Here is a 5,701-nt window from a genome sequence, read left to right as displayed (position 1 = left end):
CCGCCCTGCCTGGCCATCAGGGGCTTTGGTTTTCCAGCCCTGGGATGGGAAATCCTTGTGGAGTGGGCCCAGCAAGAATGATTTCTTGCAGTTTGGATTTCGGATGTTCAAATATCCAGTGGCATCCCTCCACTCTTCCTGCATTAACAGACACAGCTGCCTTCCCTTCCCAGATGTCACAGTGCTGAGTGTTTGCTGCTGTGTTTTGTGGCCTTTGCACAAATGCATGTGGATATATACATTTTAATCTGAAATCACAGCTTCAGTCAGTTTTCATTTTTAGTTAGATACTTTGTGCAGTTTGTGTGTGTCCTGGCAAGAGGAGGGGGACTGGAGTGCAGTGGTTTGGGCTTGTGTGAGCCCAGAGCTACAGGGCTGCCTTCATCCCCTGCACAAGGTAACCCCAAACATGCACAGCCCCACACCCTGGTCCTGTTGTGAGTTTTCTGGAAATTCAGCAGCACAATATCTAATCCTTCCTGAATTGTAAAAATAAGCCCTTTGACACTGATGACTCAGGATCAGTTTGGCTACCAGTGGGAGAATATAGCAGCCAAGGAGCACAGGCAGGATTTATGGTCACAGAGCACGTTGAGGTGGAACTTATTTGGGCCATTCTACCAGTAGTTTTTAAACCCAGACAAATTTCTTAATCTCAAGACACATTTATTTTATCATTTTTTTTTGCAGCAAAGAGATTGTCTGAGAATGAAACTGATGATTTAAAAAACAAAGAATGAAAAAAGGATCTGAAACTGCTCGGGTTATTTTCAGTCCCCTAGATGAATGAAACGTAAAAAAAAATTAAATGGGCTGCAACTTTTGAATTCTAAAAACAACCAGTCTGAAGACATGAAAATCCAAGCAGGTGCTGTCAGCTGCAAGCACTCACAAGGCAAGTAGTGGAAGATTTCAGCAGGCACACATGGGACAATTCAAACTTGCTCATCTGCAGGGCTCTTTAATTATCAGGGGAGACCTGAGACATGTTAATGCTTTGTTGTTGCTCCTTATTCCTGGTTCCCAAGGCTGGAGGCTGCTGATGGAGCTGCTATCAGGGCAGATCAGACCTGCACCCTGATCCCTGCCACAGAAGGGTGCAGCAGAGAGCAACAGAAAAGGGAGAGAAGGTGATGCAGCTCAGCCTTGTGCCCCCACCCACAGCCCCATCCAGTCTCCCAATCTCTCCCTTTTCCTGGCACTTTTCCTGTCATTTACCCGGGCAGCTGGGAGAGATGATCAGGCTGTGAGGACAGACAGCCTCACCAGTGTAATAAAACCTCGAGATTTCTACTCTCCAGAACCACCACCTCCTCCCACAGCCCCCTAACCCAACTCAAAAAAGGAAGCCATGCATAGTAATTCAGAAACAAATCTGAGCTGTCCATTTCAAGATGTGGCCCTGAAAATTCACTTTCTAGTGTGTAGTGTGTAGTGCCACCATGGGATATGCATGGGTGGGTGGAGGATGGAGGGCAGAACCTGTGGGTGCATACCACTGGTGGCTGAGCCAGCTGGTGGTGCCATCCATGGCAGGAAGGAGCTGCTCCAGCAGGGATGGAAGGGCAGCACTCACCCATGGCAGGGGCAGCAGCACTAGGACCCAGCAAAGCCCCTTGCAGCACAAAGCCCATGCTAATCAGAGGCTGCAGGCCCAAAGGTCATGGAACTGAGAGCTGAGGAGATTTCCAACCCGCTGCACTTGTATTTGGGGCACCTCCTGCCTTTGTCGGTGGCTGTGACCATCAGCTGCTCCCAGGGCCACGTCCCCATCCCTGCCTAAGGACAGGGTGTGATGGGACACAATCACGCTGACACTGGTACACGAAACAGGAGCAGACTGAACAGAAAGGACAAAAGCACCTTCTCACCCACAGATGTGGATTTATGCTCAGAGGCCAGCAGTAATTCTTCTCTGGCTGAAGCAGAAAACCTTTCCCAGAGCCCTTTCCCTCTATTTTCCTGCTCCCAGCAACCTGGGCTGCTGTTGATGAACTTCATTATATTTAAATTTCCTATCAAGCAGTTGCAGTACACAGTCCTAAGCACTACGACCAGGTCTGACTGCCCCAGGGGTGCCTCAGTGGGCCTGGATGTGCTCTAATGCTGAGCCCTGGTGACCATATAGACACACAAACAGGGCAATGGGGCTTCAAGAGGCTCTGCTGAAGTTTATTAGTTTTTATAACGGTCATGAAAATAATTGGATCTCAGACACGCGCCAGCAATTTGGTATGAAGGAGAAAAAAAATGAGGCCAGATGAGGTGTAAATCAGGAGTAACTCCAGGACTGCTGGAGCAGTGTGAGCAGAGGAGGGTGAGCAGAGAGGCACAGTCCAACAGTGCTGTGATGGGGTTTGGGAAGATCTGTGGTGAAATCACAGTTACCTAGCCCATCTCAGTGAGGAAGGGGATGATGCTGGAATTCCTGGGCCAGGTGCAGCCCAGTGACTCCACTCACACCTTGCAGGGGTCACAGCACCGTGTGTGATGTAGATTCAATCCTTGTAGGCACTATGGGCGCTGCTGATGGCCGTGGGACTGGCAGCACTTGTCCCACTGTCTGCCCAGCTCCCATAGACACCCATGAGTGCTGCCAAGCCCAGGGCTGCCTCTCTCTACCAGCTGGGACCCTCTCACCTTGCTCAGCACTCATCCCCATCCTCCCCCAGGCCAGTAATGCTGATGGCAGCTCCTGCCTTTGCCAGCTTTTCCTGCAGGATTTTCCCTCTGAAGCACTTCAAGGAGATAGCATCTCTTTCCCTTTTGCAGCTGGGGAAACTGAGGCCCCAAGGAGCACCCTCAAGCAAGCGAGCAGCCAGAAGAGCCTGCAGTCTCTGGGGCTTGTCCTGTGTGCTGGCATAAGGGGGTTTTCCCAACCCCATTGTCTGCTGTGTACCCTTCTGCCAGGCCTGCTCTGGGAGAACAGGGCAGAGTTTGGGGTGGCTGACCCCAGGCAGGAGCTCAGGGTGCTGCTGGGAGCCCTGGATGGGCTGAGGCATGCCACAAGCAGTGCAAGCAGCAGCTGACCATGAGCTTTCAACCACAAAGCCACCGATCCTCTTCCCCGGCTCCATCCACGCACACATGCTCTCCATGCCAGCTCCATCCCAACAAAGCAACCCCTGTTTCCTGCTCCATTCCCAACTCCTCCCCTAAGCCCCATCCTGGCCAGTGCTGGATTTATGAATGAGTGCCCTGCTCTGGTGACAGCCAGCCTGGGGTGTCTCACTCCAGGGAGGAGGCACAGCAGGATTTTGCTGACATCAGGAGCCGCACAGGATGGCAGAGCATTGGGGTGCACAGAGCCATGCTCCCTTCCCAGCCCCAGCCTGGCCCCATGCCCACTTGTTGGGAACTATTTTGGATTACAACTCATGAGCTGCCTGTGCCAGGTTGTCAGCTGCCACCACTGCACTGGGAACAGCTCCTGAGTCCTCATGTCCTGGCGCAGCAGCACAGGCTGTGTTGGTGCTGCCTCCCTCTGCTATGCTGGGCTGGCAACTCCAGCCATCCCAGGGCTTTCCTGGGAGAGAGGCATCCCCACTGCAGCGCTGGGACCTCGGGCAGGCAGGCAATTCAAGCAGCTGGCCTGCAGCCTTCTGCATTGCCACGCTCAGCACTTTGTGTTTTTACCACCAGCTAACACAACACATGAAGAATGGCTGATTTCAACACACTCCATGCAAAACGGAGACGTGGAGCTGGCAAAGCACTCAGCAGCATCACACGCTCGAGGCACATCGTGTAAACCTGACAGTGACAGCATGTTCACTTGCCCAACAACTTGTGTGCCCAAGAGCTCTGCCCATACTCCTGGGAAAACCCTTCCAGCACCTCTCTGAGCCAGGTCAGGGCTCACCAGGATCCTGTCACTCAGACACTGAGCTCTCTTATACCGCAAACATTTCCTGCTGGTGTTGATGCTCAGCACCCACAGCTTCCCAGGAGCCAGGATTTCACCCTGTGCTTCCAGACCACACTGGAAGTGAGTAGCTGTTCTGGTATCATGTCTGGTTTGGGACTCTTCCTGGAGCTCTGTGAACCATAACAAACTTTTCTTGCTGCTTTTGGAGTGGTTTTGGCTCAGCGTTGGGCCAACAGCTGGCCCAGTGTATTTGCATTTATTTCTTCTGCATCTTGATTGCTCTAACTATGATCATCAAAAAACCGTTCCCAGCACTGCAGAGGCTGAGCTCTTCATGGGCAGAATGAATGGAAATTGCTGCTCTGTGGCATTTCATGGCTGTACAACCCCATCTCCAACTCTTCCTTCTGCTGCATCTGGAAGGTCTTGGAAAAGGAAAAGGGGGGCAGCAGGACCGGAGCTGAGGCTCAGCTTGGAGCTGAGGTCCCAACTGGATGGGCTATCACTTCCTTCCTGGAAGCAGGCAGCATTTGCATCTCTATCCTCTCCAGAACCTTCCTCCTCCTCCTCTCCCCCACAATGTCCTTGGTGGCTGCTGCCCCTGGAGCTACAGAGGCTGGCTGCAGCAGCTGCAATGGGCTCATGCAGCCTCCCCTGTGTGCCTGGAGGGAAATATGTGCCCCAGCCCAGAGCAGCAGGAACTCAGCGAGACCAAGAGCTGGACAAAACCACTATTGCTGTCTTCCCACTCCAGCGCCAGGCTCTGAAGTGACGCTTTCCCATGGGCTCCTTGTAACTTTTATTTATTTTTTAAGGCTTCTTCATATCCACGTGGCTGGGCTGTGATGTGAGCTATACTTTGCTTTGCCACCAGGCTGCTTTCCTACAAACACACCATTTATACCAACCCTACAGAAAGATATTTAAGCCTATATTTCAAAGCATCTACTTAGACGTGGCTAAGCCTCTCCTTATAATTGCATCTGCACACCCTTACTTTATTACCTAGAGTTAATACTCCCATATCTCCATGATGAATTCAGAGGTGCACTACCCTGATAAAAGCCTTAGGAAGTCATCTGCTGTCTGTCACAGCCTGCTGTCAGGAGATCTTGGGGCTGCATGCAAGAACCCTGCAGACACACTAAGAGAAGCTTCCTGTCTAGAGAAGGGCTGATCCTGCTGCCAGCTGCCTGTGTGTGTGTGCTCAGAGCAGCTCTACCCCCTTTTCCAAGCACACACCAGGGGCTGCTTGCACAGAGCTCCTGTTGTTCTGGGAGTAGTAGCAAACGATAAGCATCCTCATCAGCATTGGACAGAGACCTTAGATTAGGTTAAATACCATTTTAGATAGCTGCTTATCCACATCTCTGAGCTGTCTCCACAACATCTGAGCTCTCTAAAGCAGTGATGTTTTTTGCCTGTCTCTCTCTCTAATGGCACAAATGTTGAGTCAGACATGGATGGTACAGACCAAGGACTCGATCTACTGGACAATCCTTTTTGTAGTTGTGGTTTGTGTGTTTTGCCTTGCCCCATCTTGCCCAGCCAGACATGGACATGTTGTTGAACAGGGTTTAGAGGTTACCACCGTAAGGAGTTTATCCCACCACCTTGACACAGGGGGTGATTGCAACTTCCCTCCTCACCACTTACCTGTCCCATTTTCTGGCTTCATTAAAAAAAAAAAAAAAAAAACTGTTCTAAAGGAAAAACATTGTTGTTGTTGCTGTTATTATTATTATTATTAAGCCATCAGTTTGTTTCTCTGACCCAAAGATGAATTCAACTGCAGTGTAAGCTTCCTTTACCATGGAGGTAAGGCCTAATCAC

This window comes from Oenanthe melanoleuca, chromosome 20 (assembly GCF_029582105.1).
Source record: "Oenanthe melanoleuca isolate GR-GAL-2019-014 chromosome 20, OMel1.0, whole genome shotgun sequence".
Taxonomy (NCBI): Eukaryota; Metazoa; Chordata; class Aves; order Passeriformes; family Muscicapidae; genus Oenanthe; species Oenanthe melanoleuca.
This window is presented reverse-complemented; position numbering follows the sequence as displayed.